At 36.3% G+C, this 15956-nt stretch overlaps 1 protein-coding gene across 5 annotated transcripts in view; it reads right to left on the bottom strand.

The window, feature by feature from the left end:
- Positions 1 to 15956, bottom strand: part of PROX1 (prospero homeobox 1) — a 71053-nt gene that overhangs the window by 25570 nt on the left and 29527 nt on the right. The gene's annotated exons all lie outside the window — the stretch shown is intronic.

Below are 15956 nucleotides of genomic sequence, written 5' to 3'. Positions count from 1 at the left end.
GAAGATTTTTTTAAATTCTATAAAAAGAATAGGACAGTTATACAGCCTGGGAGAGACATGACTTCTGTGGCTACTAGACTTAATTCTAATACCCCAAATGACTCATCAGATTACTCTTTTGAACTCTGACTGGCATTGGTCATTGCAATTAATGGGGATAAATGTGAATTATCCTTCATAAATCTAAAACATCTAAAATTTTTAAATCTAAATTAGATTTACTTAGAAAATAGACAAGGTCTCTACTGTTAATCCCATTGATAGAAGCAGTATATTAGGTCTAACAGATTGAGTTGCCAAAATCTGAATATCCACTAGATAGCAGCAAAGTTTTTCTATATTTCTTTGCTGTGGATGTATGGATTTTTCCAGCCTACATCCCATAGACTTAATTTTACATTACCAGAATTTAAACTCAATGTGTTGATAAGAAATAGTTACCGATGAAAAAAATCAGTACTGGATTTCTGCTTTCAAAAATTAAAACAAACATCTGAAAATTTATATGCTTCATTTTAATTTGGGTAAATTCATTAAATAATAAAGGTTAAAATGCCTTTTTCTAATGTTAGTACCCTGATTGAAAACAGTAATGAATCAAAGGCCAGAATGTTTTAAGGGATTAAAGTTTCAATGTTTAATAAATTTATTGATTAGTTTCGATTGATTAAACACAACACATACTTTTGAAAATTGTAGACATCAGACACCATTTTAGAATAGACACTCCTATTTTCTTCTCATGATAGAAGGTACAACTTTTCAAAAGCCGTATACAAAGAAAAAGACACACTCTTTTTCTTCAACATTACAGTTTAGTCACATGAGAATTTAATTTACCATGATATTTTAAAATAAGATTATAGTTCGGCAACATGCAAATAGTGAAAATTCCATTAAGTGTAAATTAATTGAATCAGATTCATGCATGTAGCATTTTTACTTATAAAAGTAGAAGGGAGAGCCAAAGCAATGTATAGTAGCTAGGGAGAACAGGGGTAATAACTTTATTATAAATAAATTAACTACCAGAATAGATTTTGGATTAAGATGTTCACGATGTCAAGGATAGTGATACAAGAATGGTGGTACCCAGCCCTTGTAATTGCTAGCAAATGACATCAAAGAGCACTCTGGAGAAAAATTATTGTACATGAGAAGGAGCTTGTTTCACAGTACTAACAAGCTTCAAAAAAAGATTAAAAACAAACAAACAGACAATGGACCACCACACATATCTAAAATTGTAAGTGAGGCAGAAGCAGAATGCAAGTTTACAAATCAGCAATTGCATGTATGGCATTTTTCCTGCTCACAACTCAGCAATGCTCAACAAAATATGACCCTTTCTGTACACATATGTTCATGCGTTCTATAAAACATAATATCATTTATATGCTATTATATTAGTAGGTACTGGAAATTATGCTTGAACTGAAATGTGAGGCTTGATTGAGTTCTATAACAGGTGAAGAAAGGGAGGGAGGGGGAAGGGAGGGAGAAAGAAAGAAAGAAAGAAAGAAAGAAAGAAAGAAAGAAAGAAAAGAAAGAAAAACAAGGAATGAAGGGAGGGAGGGAGGGAGGGAGGGAGGGAGGAAGGAAGGAAGGAAGGAAGGAAGGAAGGAAGGAAGGAAGGAAGGAAGGAAGGAAGGAAGGAAGGATCGCTTTAATAGAAAGGGCAGGTTTGCTATCCCAGAAAAATTGCTATGACTCAATTTTGCAGATCATGGGTTTTGTTTTGCTTTGTTTAAAAAAACTACAGGTAGTTCTTGATTAGCAATCACAATTGGGAGAAGCAACTTGGTTGCCAAGTGATAATATTCCCATTTCAAAGTTTATATTATACAGATTGCTAATTTTAATCTCTCCTTATAGCATATATGTAACCTGAGCAAACCTGAGCAAACCCTTTATCATAATATGGTCTTTTAATTATAGTTAATATGGTCTCTATGGTCCTTTATCTATTTTTTTCTAATTTGTATGTACTTTTCCTAACTCTCCTGACATAGTCAATTTAATTTTGGATATTTTGGAAATCTGCATAGCATATCTTTATTGATGGTCATTGGTCTCAATGAAGTTAGCTGATCTATGGTCACTAAGTGAAACCAGTTAGTTACCTGCCAGCTTCTCAAAAAGAGATCTTAAATTTTGTCATCACTGAAATAATGGTTCCAGTGGGGAGGTGAAGCCTTACATTCCAACTTGTTGAGCAACCACTCTGGTTGCTAAATAAGGACTACCTGTTATACATTCTGCATTCTGAAGAAGTTTGAACACTCCTGATTTAAATCATTTATAAGCAGGAGGCAATATGGGCTGCATTAGAGAAGTTCCGAGGGAGAACGTGCCATTTTAAGTAGACGGATGGTTCCATTCTCTTGAGTCGACTTCCAATTATTAATTAGTCTCACATTCATGTCAAACTGCACTAGAAAACCAGACTGAGAAAAACACTTTTGGTCTTTGATGACACACCCTCATAGTACTTTGAAGGACACTGAAACCTGAAACCAAAGAAGTATAGACCTCCTGCTCCACAGCATTGCGGCTTCTTTTAGAGGCAAAAAAAAATATTATCCTCCAGCAGTTGCTGTTTATTAAATAGGGGCATGTCAGGATTGTCAAAAGAAGTTTCTAAAAGCCTGCCAGCTCCTCAAAAAGAGCTCTTAAATTTTGTCATCACTGAAATAATGTGGGCAGATAAAGCTTTACATTCCAACTCAAAAAGAAGCAAGAAATCATCCCATCTCTCACATGACCTACTGTGAATCATCAATGTGTTACCCATTACATTCTTTCCTCTTCCCTCATCTATCCCTGTACGTAGGGATGTCCTGCTCACCTTTAAAGCATTATCCTCAAATTATCTTTGGACAGTAACGGTGTATGTGATCACATGAAGCACAAGGCAGCTCCACTACTTATACTCACGCATATCATTAAGGCCTAATGTTCTCCGAATCTTGTTCCTGCAGCTCCAACACTCAGGAGGAAAGCAGCTTGTGTGCTGTCTATTGTAACTCCTAATCAAACACTATTCATTTTCAAAGCACTTAGCATAAGTGTTCATATCAGGTCCCTTATTACAGCCAGAAGAACAAGATGCTCAGAAGTTTTCTTTTTTGGGGGGGGGGGGAGTATGAGGAAGCTATAAAAGGCAGCACATAGAGACTATGTTCCTGCAGCCAGGAGCGTTTTCAAATGTGTGCTAAGCATGATTATAAAATGAAAGTCTTTCTTTTTTTAAGTGACTAGGGGGAAAGATATTAGGGAGCTCAGGCTGGGGTACAAAAGGTTAACTTGCCGTCATCTCCATTTTTTGTCACAATTCTTTTAAGGGAGAGTCATGAGCTCAGGACATCTGGAGTTCAGGAAAACAGGGAGGAACTGGGAAGATGAATAAAGGCTCATCATACTGCACAAAAGAACACAGCAAAAAGAAGCCTGGGTTTGGGCATTCTTGTCTGGCAAGGCAGGCAGGCAGGCAGTAAGGCTAATGAAGCATTTGCAATATGGGATGTATGCCAGCGTAACAAAGATGTGCATCAGCTCTGCAGATGTGCCAAAGCCCCCAGAGCAAAATAATGACATAATCACCATCAGTGTCATAGGCCAGACTGTACACAAGGTGACATGGGAGGGAATAAATAAGAGTCTTTAGAGGCATATAGCACACAGAGGAAGGAGTAGCCATAGCTGTCAGGGCTGCCAATACAGAGATACTATCTTATAAAAGTTGAAATTGTACTATGAAATGCTAGCAAAAGAAACCTTCAACCGAGCCAACCCTGGAAAGTGTGGCTTGTCCTCAGACTCCTCCTGATTTGTTAATTCTCCTTGCCCGGCATTGCACACAAAATGAAATGTCAGCAGAGTTTCATAATGTTTGCCAAGTTCTTTGTATGAATGATGGCAAGGAGAGAAGAGAAGGAAGGGAATGGAGTATTGAAAATAATTTTATGTCTAATATACATCAAAGACTAATATATATATCAAAGACTACTCCAAGTAAAATAATCCCCCAAATCAATTTAGAAAATGAGTCATTATTTTTAAAAATATGATTTTCCAAACTACACCTTAATTATGTTTACAAGGCCATACATTCTGGGCAATTCTGACTTCAATATATTTAATAAGATCATTGGACTTCTAAAGTCAGCAAAGGAAGTTTATTTTCAGTAAAATATAATATAAATTCAGTAGAAAACATTTAACCATGTTCAACTGAAAGAAATGGCACTTAAAAAGAGTTACAGGAAATGTTTTATACAGTATTGTATTTAACCAGTAACTACAAGTTACCAATTCAAACATGTAAAATTTTAAGAAAAATATATTATGTAAATTAGTGATTATGTTCATATCAGAGAACATAATTTTATATTTTTAAATAGTTTTTATTAAATATTTTTACCTTTAAAAACAGGAAAAAATGCAAGAAAAAAAACCAATTGTGGGGTGGGGGGGGTTAGAACATAATTTTATCGAGCACAGTATTTCTTAACCTTGACAGCTTAAAAAAGGGTTGACATTCAGTTCCCAGAATTTTCTAGTCAGCATCTTCAAGATGCCGAGGTTGAGAAACTCAAATATAGAGAGTCACGTTCCCTTTTGAGACGGTGTAGTCAATCAAAGTGAGAAAAATTGGAATTAATATTAGGCAGATTCAAAGAATAGATGGGACCATCTCTTTATTCCTTTTCTTGTCATCCCATTCTATTTTATCCCATGCTTTCCAGCAGGATAATATGGAAGGATTCTATTCTTGGCTCAGCATCTCAGCTAATTGTATGCCAAGTAATCTCATCCAATTTTCCATTTCAGATCCTCCCAAATCTATTTTTTCATCTTTTTCTTTTCCCTTCCCCTTGGAACTTCAGGGTGCCCACCTATGTTAGACAAGTTATCATGGAAGTATAAGCTCCACTAAATTCATGCTTCTTGATCCCATGTTCATTAATGTATTGACCAGCCATAGGCAAATAGTTATTTCAAGCTAAGTTCCTGATAAGAGTTACCTAAGTAATATACTTGTTATTTATACAGGATGTTATCATAATTACATTGTTAAATAATAAGTTGTGGGTTTTATAGCATAAAATGAAATGATACTTTATTAACATGCTCTGTAGAATTCTGAAGTCCTTTTGGAAGGCGAAATGTTGATGTTTGGTTTCCCCAACCTTATCTCCCCAACAGATTGATCAGGCATTATTCATCTATACAACTCTGAATTCAAAAATATCTGCTCATGTATGTAACTACTGTGACGCAGCATTTAAATTGCAAGGGAGATTCCAAGCTAAGCTCTTTGCTTCACTAGTGGCTTTTTTTTTTTTTTACTTCTGACTCATGAAAAATTCAACTGTAACTTTAAATTTTTATGATACATTTTGCTTCACTCTGCTAGGAGTGCTTGCTTTGCATATAGAAAAATAATAATAATAATAACCCTTGGATAAATCTGTTGCAGAATGCTTTATATAATTGGAATTCATAGCGAGCTCAGAGGTACAGACTGTGTGCTCTTATACATGTGTAATCAGGAATAAATCCTACTGAATTCAACTGGGATGGGAGCAATTTTGCAGGTAAGTGAGCATATGATTGCGGCCTTAGTGTTAAGCCAGCTACTTCACAACCATTTCCCTGCTGTAATTATGAGAATTTAACAAAATGTCTAAAGTTCCACATGGAAATATTTTTTTTGAATGGACAGCTTATCTGATACATTATTTAACAATATGCCTGTTGCCAATCTGTTTTCTTGATGTAATCTTCATTGTTATACGAACACTACTACTGTACTCCAACCCATATTAATATTGTTTGGATATACTTTTACATCTTCTCTTCTGACCAAACCTTAGCTTACTAAATACATCAGGGAATACAACTAAATATGTATATCATTCTGTTATGTTGTTGTTCATTGAAATAATTAAGCCACAGAGGATTCTAAATTAATCACAGAAGGTAAAACAGTATTAATAATCTGGTTAGCAAACTCTGGTTCTTTGCTGTTTGATAGATATTATTAGGCTATTATAATTTTAATTAGGAGCGCTTTTCTCAGGAAACCTAAATAGCAAAGTATTTATCGTTGATAGTTTCATTAGCTATGATAACTGCAAGAAAGACAGCTATGCTCCTTCATTGTAAGACACCCATTTCCTCCATTTTTTGAATGAAATTGTGCCCATGTAGTTTAGTGACTTACAGTGAATGCATTTGGGTAGCATTTCCCCATATTTCCCCACTCATTTACAAGAAACCATGTACTGAAGAAAATAGTTCTATTTTCATGCACATTGGATTATTTCTATGCAGGGACGTGCAGTCAGGGGAGGCTGGGGAGGCATAGCCTCACCACTGTCATCATGAAAAGAAAAAAAATGTAAAAGGAAAAAGGCAAGAGCTGAGGTCAGGCTGAGCTAGTTGCTGCCAGAGTCACCGTAGATGACTCTGCTTAGTGGTTAACTGTTTAAAAAAGCACCCTCTACAGGAGGAGGCAGGAGAATGACGTGCCTCCTCTATCCTGACTTTAGGCGTTTTATGATCACTCGAGCAGAGTTAAGCAAGGGTTAAAAGCCGAAAAATTCCTGACGTAGGTGAGGCACATCGTTCTCCTGCCTCCTCCTGTAGAGGGTGCTTTTTTTAGAGGCTTTTTTTAAACAGTTAAGCAGAGTCATCCACGGTGACTCTGGCAGCAACTAGCTCAGCCTGACCTCAGCTTTTTCCTTTTTCCTTTTACATTTTTTTTCTTTTTACGATGGCAGGCAGGCAAATTCTCTCTGAAACAGCTGGAAAAGATACATGTGGGTTGGAGGGAGGGGAAGGAATTCAAACTTCATCCTCAAGTGTAGATCCCTACCCAAATGTAGTTTGATTACAGGCAGAGCCACGTTGCCTTTTCAAACACACACACACACACACCTGGATAAAACTATATAAGCCCAGCTTCACTGATTACAAGTTTGAAAAGGCAACGTGGCTCCTCCTGCAATCAAAGGCTTCTCTGCCTCTTCTCTCACCCCAGCCTGCAAGCAGGAGGTGAGTGGGTGGGTGGGCTTTATTGTGTTTCAGGCATTTCCCACCCAGACAGCAGGCTGCATTTGCAATGGTGGAGACTTCTCTGTGTACATGTGTCTGTTTGAGAGAGGGAGGAGGGAGGGAGATAGGGAGGAAGGAGAGGGAGGGAGAAGAAAAAGAATCAAGGAAACTTTTTTGCAAAGGAGAAAAACAAATGCTGAGCATGTCTGGCTGTGGAATTCTGGGAGTTGAAATCCACAAGTCTAAAAAAATTTGAAACCCACCACTGTGTCAGTGCCTCACCAGCCATAAACCTCACCGCACATTACTGTTTCTATGTACGTTATAGAGGCAAATTCAGTGACGTAGCTTATCAGCAACCAACCATCTTGGTTGTTTGGGCTGTTGTTCATTCACTACAAATAATTTGGATCAAGAGTGTCCAGGGGAGGGGGCAAGATAGCAATTGCTGCAGTATGATCCAAGCCCATCTTTTTTCTATGTGTGTCAATGTTACTTGAAAGTACACAGGGCAAGTCTTCAATTACGCTGCAGTAACTGCCATCTTGCCTGATTTGAACCACTGGTGGGCCCTACTGATTTGGACTGTGATCTTCTCAGATGAAATCTCTGAAGAATTTTGTGGGAAGTTAAATTTTGAAAAAGCTAACAAAAACAACAACATGTGCAATCCTTTACCAACTGGACAATAGATCCTTACTTCGGACAGAGAAAGTAAACTATTTACTAATGGCAGGTTTTTTAAAATATATAAACACAATATTTCCCAGTGGGCAGTATCACCACTCTGTCTTTGAACATGGAATCAGGACAATTCATTCAGAGCATATATATAGTAAAAAAACCTCCATATTTTCTGTGATACTTCAATGGCATTTTGGCTATAACAATGAATTTAAGCCCTAGTATTTATGAGAGCAGCCTATCAGAGAGTCTGTCTACCTGTCTATCTATGTCAGGCCAATGCTTCCATTAATGAGCCATTATTTCTTTCCTGCCACCTTCGACCACCAATCTATTTTGAAGGGATGCTAAAAATAAGAGAGAAATAGTGCTTATTCAGCAGTAAATCCCCCTGTACTGGCTTAATCCTGAGAAAATGCAGATGGGATAGGAGAGGCACCACAATGTTTTACCTCAGAAACACCTGAGTGGGAAAGCATGAGAAAAAGTTCTAACGATCAAAGTTGCTGAAGAGCACACAAAATGGGTCTCCTGGAGTGCCTACGAAATGCAAGACAGTTCTGAGAAGGGCTGTCAGAACTTTACAAGGCTATTTAATCCACAGACTGTGGCAACACAATGATAGATTTCCACCGAATACAACACCTGCCACCTGTAGTTATGAAAAGGCACCCTCGCTCTCGGCTCCTATTGATAAGCCTTTTGGTGTAAAGAAAAAGAGCTGAAGGAAAGAGAACCGAAGGTCAGACAATAGGTCTCGTATCTGAACTTTCCTTAGCTTGGAGGAACCATTAATTATGAAGGCCTTAGGGGGAGATCTACGCAAGAGGAAACTCGCAGCAGCCCAGATCTCCAGATCTGGCTTGCCCTGTTTGTTCAATGGCCTTTCCGGTTGGGCACCCAAAACAACCCAGAGAACCTGTGGGTGAGCAGGACTCAGGGCACAAGAGTGAGGAGACAAAGAATAAGGAGCTTTATTGCCTGCCAGGCCATGTATCCTTCTCTGATCAGTGCAAAACTCTCCAAATGCAGAGCACGCCTATTCTGCCTTCTCCCTCCCTCCCCCTTCCAAAAAAAGCCACAGGGTAGGTTACAGCTGGAAACAGCCTCAGAGTGGCATTTTAAAAAGGATGGTCTTTTTCTTTGCTTCCCCCTCCCCTTCCCCTCTCTCCACCAAATCACTTCACAGAGGCAGAAAAACAGACAAACACAAAGGAGTTTGAGACTTTTTCTCCTACATTAAATAGAGTAACTGATAAGGTCAGACATATGATACCTAAAGACATGAATCTGTGAACTCTTGAAGTCAAAGGACTTCTCTGTGCAAAGGAACAATCTTTCAAAGGAAACAGATCACAGAACTCCACTGAATCCCCTTTAAACTTTATGAAGCAGGAGGAGAAAAAGCTCTAAGTAGGGAAGCCTGACAGAAGAGCCTTGAACTCTTTTCTGAAGGAAAGATGAGACCTTCGCTAGGCTGCCACAAACATCTTTTTTTTTCCTTCCTAAAGGCTCTTCTGAACTTTGATATGTGCCAAGACACCACCATTGAAAGCTGTATAATTATGTGCTATAACCACTGTAGAAAATGCTTTGTTCACCTCAACAAAGAACAATAAGCCAAGTAAAGTGACATTACACTGTATCTTTTTCTTTAAGAATGTTGAGAGAGGTCACGGAGCATTATAAGTAATAGAGCTGTTGAGTAAGGAGGTTTAAAACTTGATCTTGCTGTGCTTAAATGTAACTCAATGACCAAAGAGGGAGGGAATTGTAGGCAGTTATAAAATGTAATCACATCAAATCAAACAAACCAAGGATCTGGGGTCTCTTTCGATGTAGTAATGAACACCTTTATTCCAAAGGGAGAAAACATCAGAAAAAGCTCATCATTTTGGCTCAAAACTTTATCAGATTTGGTAATCGACAAATAAGTATGAATATATGTAGTTATACAGTATGTATGTATCTGTAATGTATGTTTTTCCATCATATGCTGAGCCTGTTTCAGTTTAGGACGATTCTATTTAAACAGTAATTTATGCTTTATACTACTACTTCATATCCTTGAACACTTTTTACATCTTATCCTAGTAAGAACTTGGGGATAGCAATATAATTAGCTGACAGAAGAGTGATTCATATTATATTATATTATATATTATATTTTATATAATTTTAATGGAAAAAGAAGGGCAACCAACAGCTGAAAAAAAATTCAGTCTGTCATTTTTCTATACCTCAATGTTATCCATTATTAATTTATTAAGGAAAATATATTCACAGACTTCAATATATGAGATTTATGACTTCATGGTGTAGGTAACAGGATTCTTATTAAGAATAATAATAACAATAATATGTAGGAAATAAATGACAGCTGTTAAATTACCCTAAAAGCACTGAAGCTATCGAACAACATGCTTTTCAGCATATCTGATACATATACTGTAAGTATTCCTGATAAATTGAGGTTCATGTTTAATATAGCCTTAAACCTGACATTATGACATGTTTAAATCTAAAAAGGCAGGAGTCTCACTTTCACATTTGGTTTGCATTGATGTGATAAATCAGATACCTTGGTTTTCAAGTCATATAGTTTCTAGCTATTTGTATTTTAAAATCTTCCCTACTTCTTGTAATTCTAATATTTCATATTTCTACTTTTTTAAAGATAAAAAGTAATAGCTATTGCAGACAGTTAAACTATGTTCAGAGTACTTAAAGGAGAGGTGGGTTGTTAGCGGTTTGGGTGAACCGGTAGCGGAATGTTGGCCTGGGTCGCAGAACTGGCAGCGACCCAGGCTGGCCACACCTCCGAACCGGTTCCCTGGTCACCACTGCCATTGCCGGCATGTTTTTTTTGTCCTTTTTTAATGTTCTGCACACGCTCAGAACTATTCATAGGCAACTGTGCACATGTGCGCAGTGAACCAACAGTAATGCAGGCAGCAACACACCCCTGACTTAAAGCTCTCCAAAACACATTCAGATCCTAACATTTTATTGGTGAACATAAATGCATATGAAAATGAATTTTTTTTGGTCTAAAGATGTTCAAAATATGTTTAAATATATGTATTTTCATTGCATTTCAAATCTTCTTAAGCACCAGTAGAATTATCACTTTTAAGACATGTACAAAGGTTGAAAAAGTAGGGGAGTTCTAATGGAATTTTAGTGTTTAATTTGTTATAGCTACATATGCAACCTGGGTTTGCCTCTTTTCAATTTACCGATTCACAATTTTTTTTTCATTTTATCTTCATTTTAAAGAAATTACAAACCTCTCTTTAATAATAGCAAAAACTTAAAAAAAACCACATCCTGCAACATGATGTTGTATAGTGTATATACAATATATATTACTATGTTAATATATTGCTGTAATAAACTCTGCATATTTTAAAAGTGTTAAAGTAATGGTATTATTGTTTTTATGCTTAACAAGCGGATGGGAAGGGAAATGAGCGCACAAAAGTTAAATTTGATTTAGTTTAAATAAAATATATTAGTACTACCGTATTTTCTCCAAAACAAGACAGGGTCTTATTTTCTTTTGACTCCCGAAATAAGCACTTGGCCTTATTTTCAGGAAGGTATTATTATTTTTGAGGTGCAAGAGGTGGCGAGCATGGTGTGTTGCAATATTTTGGGGGAGGGTTTATTTTAGCACATGCGCTCAAAAGCTTATTATCCGGGGAGGTCTTATTTTCAGGGAAACAGAGTATTAGCCATCTCGTTTTTGGCAGAAGAACTGGAGGCTGCATTCAAAGCTTTCAGAAGTTGCCAGTACCTCTGAAGCCATAGACTGAGTAAGCACTTCTATGTATGAAGATAGATTCTGTCTGTAGCATCTCCAATTGTTAAATAGATTAGAAGGCAGGAGTGGGGGAAACCTCTCAACTGATTATGAAAAGCACCAACAAATCACTGGATTAACAAGAACTGTCTTTGTAAAGGAAACTTCATTACCTTCACAATTGTGAAAATTATGACACCTTGGTATACATTTTTAAAAAATGTATTTATACCATGTAAGCTGCCTAGAGTCACACTTGTGATTGAGTAATAAATCCCTGTTATTGTGCAGTTCAAAGATGCTGTATGTTTTGATATTTGTATTTGGTTTTATGATATAACATACATGAATTGGCCTGGAGATCACTAGAAGCTTTACTATTTTTAATTAACAATTCCCTAAGATGGATAAAAATATAGTTCTTCTCAAACACAGAAACTCAGTTTCCAAATTAGAGTTAGAAAGGAGGAAATATTTCTTTAAATTTCATGGATTTTGCTGTTTTGCAAATGAATCACTTAACTTTAATGAGTGGTCACAAAGGTCACTTATTAAAACTACTATGTCCTTATCTTCCTCCAACTATAAGGCTGAGTCTATTCTGGTAGAGCCAAAAGAAAAAAGAAAGAAATGAAGCATTTGACTTGTTAATACAGTAACTGATTTAAATTATTGATATCTGCAAGCTTTTGTATGTCATAGTAAAGTAAAAGTTCCCCTGCACATGATTGCTAGTCGTTTCTGGCTTTAGGGGTGGTGCTCAACTCTGTTTCTAAGCTGAGGAGACAGTGCTGTCCAAAGATGTTTCCGTGGTTATGTGGCCGGCATGACTAAACACCGAAGGCACATGGAGTGAAATCAGAGTAACATCATGCAATTGACACAAATCTGTATCACTCTTCTCATGTGAATTATGTAATCCATGTCATTCATGACACACATTGTGGCTCCTTAACAGATGCCCAAGACCTGACTTTATTAAAGCTTTTTGTGATTCTGAAATACACAACTACATACTATATCCTTATTTCTTTAATATTGCATTAAAGTATCTATTATAAACATTAACTTGGCAATAGAAGAAGTAAAAAGCATTTATGCTATTTAAAATGGAATGTATATCAGGCCTCTATTGTGTTAAAAGATTAGCAATAAAAGAATAAGGAGGAGAAACTTTGATGATGCTAAATATAGAAAATGCTCCCTTTGCTCAGAGTAGTCAGATCCAATTTCTGCTGATGTGGCAAGAATGTATACTTCCAGATTCAGTAATATGCATTAACAGTCTCTTTAGGACAATTGAAGGTATCGTTTTTTTTTTAAAAAAAGCAAGTTGCCATGTAAAAGAACTGCATATTTCAAATAGTAATGGCAAATCTTTGCCATGTATTTAAGTGTCTCAGTTCCAGTAAAATTACTCGCATTGTGGGTTACTGGAACTATATTTTCATGGGACAGAGTTCAAATCTCTCATTCATGATATTCTCTGGATGATTTGAAGTCAGTCCTTGTTTCTAATCTACTTCACAGGACCATAAGACTAAAATAAGGGAGGAGGAAAAAACTGCATGCTACCTTATGATAGTTTAAAGCAAGCAGCATGTATAAAAAGAGAATAAATAGTATTTAATATAGTGAATTCTACATTACACTCTAGGTTTTGCTTATTTAAAAAAATGAAATTAAAATATCTTTGCCTGAAACTGAAGCAAAGGAGATATTATATGAGTAGGTCAAATACAAAAAAAATGGCATTTCAGTATTTAGTTAAATATAATCTTGTATCATTTTCACACGGAAGAGTTATTTTTAGAATAAATCCTGCCAAGTAATGAATACAGCTTTTATTTTCCACAATTGTTTCATCTCTGAAGGTTGCACATAATGGGTAGTGGGTCATTCTCCACAAAGTCATCTGTATGCACATGGGCATAAATTATGCACACATGCATTTTGTGTACGTAGAAAGTGTCCCCCTTCTATCTAGTTACTTTGATATAAGTGAGGTTACAGGAAGGAAAGTTAACATCAATATTCTCGTCCCAATGCTTCTCTCAATATTTTCTGACTCATGAATATTGCAGCTCCATTCTCCATAGATTCTCATCAGAACTATTATATTTTAACTGCAAAATTCTGAACAACCAATAAATAATCAATTTGTGACTAATGCTATCATATCTAGGCTGAAAAAATCTGGATGACCACCTACTTCCTTGTAGGTGGTGATCCAGATTTTTTCAGCCTAGATATGCTAGCATTGGTCACAAATTCCTTCAGGAAAAATGACATCTTTATGACATTTATGGCTTTTGATTATTGCAGTGTCCAGCAACAATGTCTGCCCCATACGAAACCTATAGCATTAGATATTCTGGATTTGCACTGAAAAACTCCATGGTTGCTTCTCCTTGCAGAAAACCCAATTGCAAGTGGAATATTGACAAATCAGGATTAAAAAAATAAGTAAGATAGGTAGAAAACAGGGGACTTGTGCACACATGAAGAACAATGTTTTTTTTCCAACTATGTTCTAAGGAATACAGTGTTCTATGAACAGGTGGAAGTTAAGTGTACATGCTAGCTATACTTTTACAATGCCTGTGTGATTAAACTCCCTAGCCAAGTAAAACTCTGTTTCAACAGATGAAAACTAGTTAGTATTCATTTAGTTACAGAGAAAGAAGTCATAGATGTTTCTTTTTAAAAAGTGTAGGCTATTCTGTGAACACAGCTATAGATGGCTATACTCAATCTCCTGAGGAATTGTATTTGATCTTAAAATGCAGTCATTGCTATACTGTGAGCTGTCCTTTTCATTTTGACAGGGTGGGTTGGGATAGGATGGGAGTGGAGGGAAGGAGAGAGGGAGGGAGGAAAGGAAAGGTAATGTCTTACTTTCAATTTTGGCCTTTTCTCGTAATAGTTTGTAGTTATATAAGATCATAGTAATTGCCTACCAACTTCTACTTTGGGATCTATCTACCACAGAGCAAGCAATATAAAAAGTAGAATCAGAGAGTCTTGGGTAAATAACCCTCTGAAAATAACTATGAGACAAAGTGGCCATATCTTCAGTGGAAAGTTCTATGGTTTAGATCACTGAGGGAAAAAATGCGACTGGAACAACAGTGCTGCCTCCATTAGTGTTTTCAGACTCCCTTAAGTGGGTAGGAGCAAATTATTTGAATGTGGGTTAAAGGGCTATTTATACTTTAACTGTCCCCCATAATCAGGTCCTGAAGGACCTATTTACTTTGTGTGACCTTTGTACTGATGTAACTTCAGCATTTTTGGTTTAGGCTGTGCCATGAAGAAGCAACATTAGCTATTTATGCTAGGTATTGGTATAAAAATATATATCCGTTAAGAACTTAGAGCAGTAGATGGTCCTTCAGTTGTGAAACAAAAGTCATTCATCGAAAGTTTACATTATTATTAAAAATTACAAATATGCTCTCTTGAAAAACAAAAACACCTTTGATTTCATTTTACAAATGTGATCCTCAAGAGAAGCACAGTTGATAATTGTAAGATCATAAAGTAGGATAAATTTATGTATAAATATCATTCAAATTCAATTGTATATGATTGACTACATGCACCGTACTACCTTAAATGCTACATGCACTGAGACCATTTTAAATGACTAAAATTGCAAATGAAATTTAGACTATTTACCCTTTCCTTTCAATAGCTTTATCCCTTTTTCTTTTATAAAAATAATCATTGATCAAGTGTCATCAAGTTGTTGTTGATCCAGGCACCTATACTGAACAGCAGCAATATAGGAGGACCCTGGAATCAGGTGATCACTTTAATGACAATGGCATGGACGTCAATTAATACTATGTGAAAGAAGGCACTGCTAAATCTTTCCTATATTTTTATCAAGGAAACCACAAGGGTAGAAAATATTAAATGTATTGGCTGCTCTTAAAACAAATTTTTGAATTGGCCTTGGAAAGATATCAATTTCAATCTTAGCAATTTCAATCTCGGTAGCAAAAATAATTACATATAAACATAACAACATACATATAAGATTTCAGTTATGTTGACGATGGCCAATTTGAAAGAGAAAAGTTTCAGAGAAAGTGTAATGCCTAACACATACCCTACTTCCATTAGAAACAGAACCGAATCAATATCACCTTCTGACCACCCTATTGTGAAGCTTAAATTCCAATATAACATTGTACATTTTTACAATATTGTACAATAAATACAATATTTAACATGTTTGATTAGTTCATGTTAATATACTGCAAGAAGACCTCATGGCCATACCCTTACAACTCCCAGAACTCTCCTCTTGCCTTATCTCTGCATGAATCTATCTGGATGTAGCAAAAGGGCATTGTCAGCTTTGAGGAATTTGCTACTATGGGTCAGCACATTTGCA

Source organism: Thamnophis sirtalis, unplaced genomic scaffold, assembly GCF_051295495.1.
Source record: "Thamnophis sirtalis isolate CommonGarterSnake01/CBP01778 unplaced genomic scaffold, rThaSir2_p1.2 scaffold_6, whole genome shotgun sequence".
Classification (NCBI taxonomy): domain Eukaryota; kingdom Metazoa; phylum Chordata; class Lepidosauria; order Squamata; family Natricidae; genus Thamnophis; species Thamnophis sirtalis.
The sequence above is the reverse complement of the archived record's forward strand: the minus strand, read 5'-3'. Positions and strand labels throughout refer to the sequence as shown.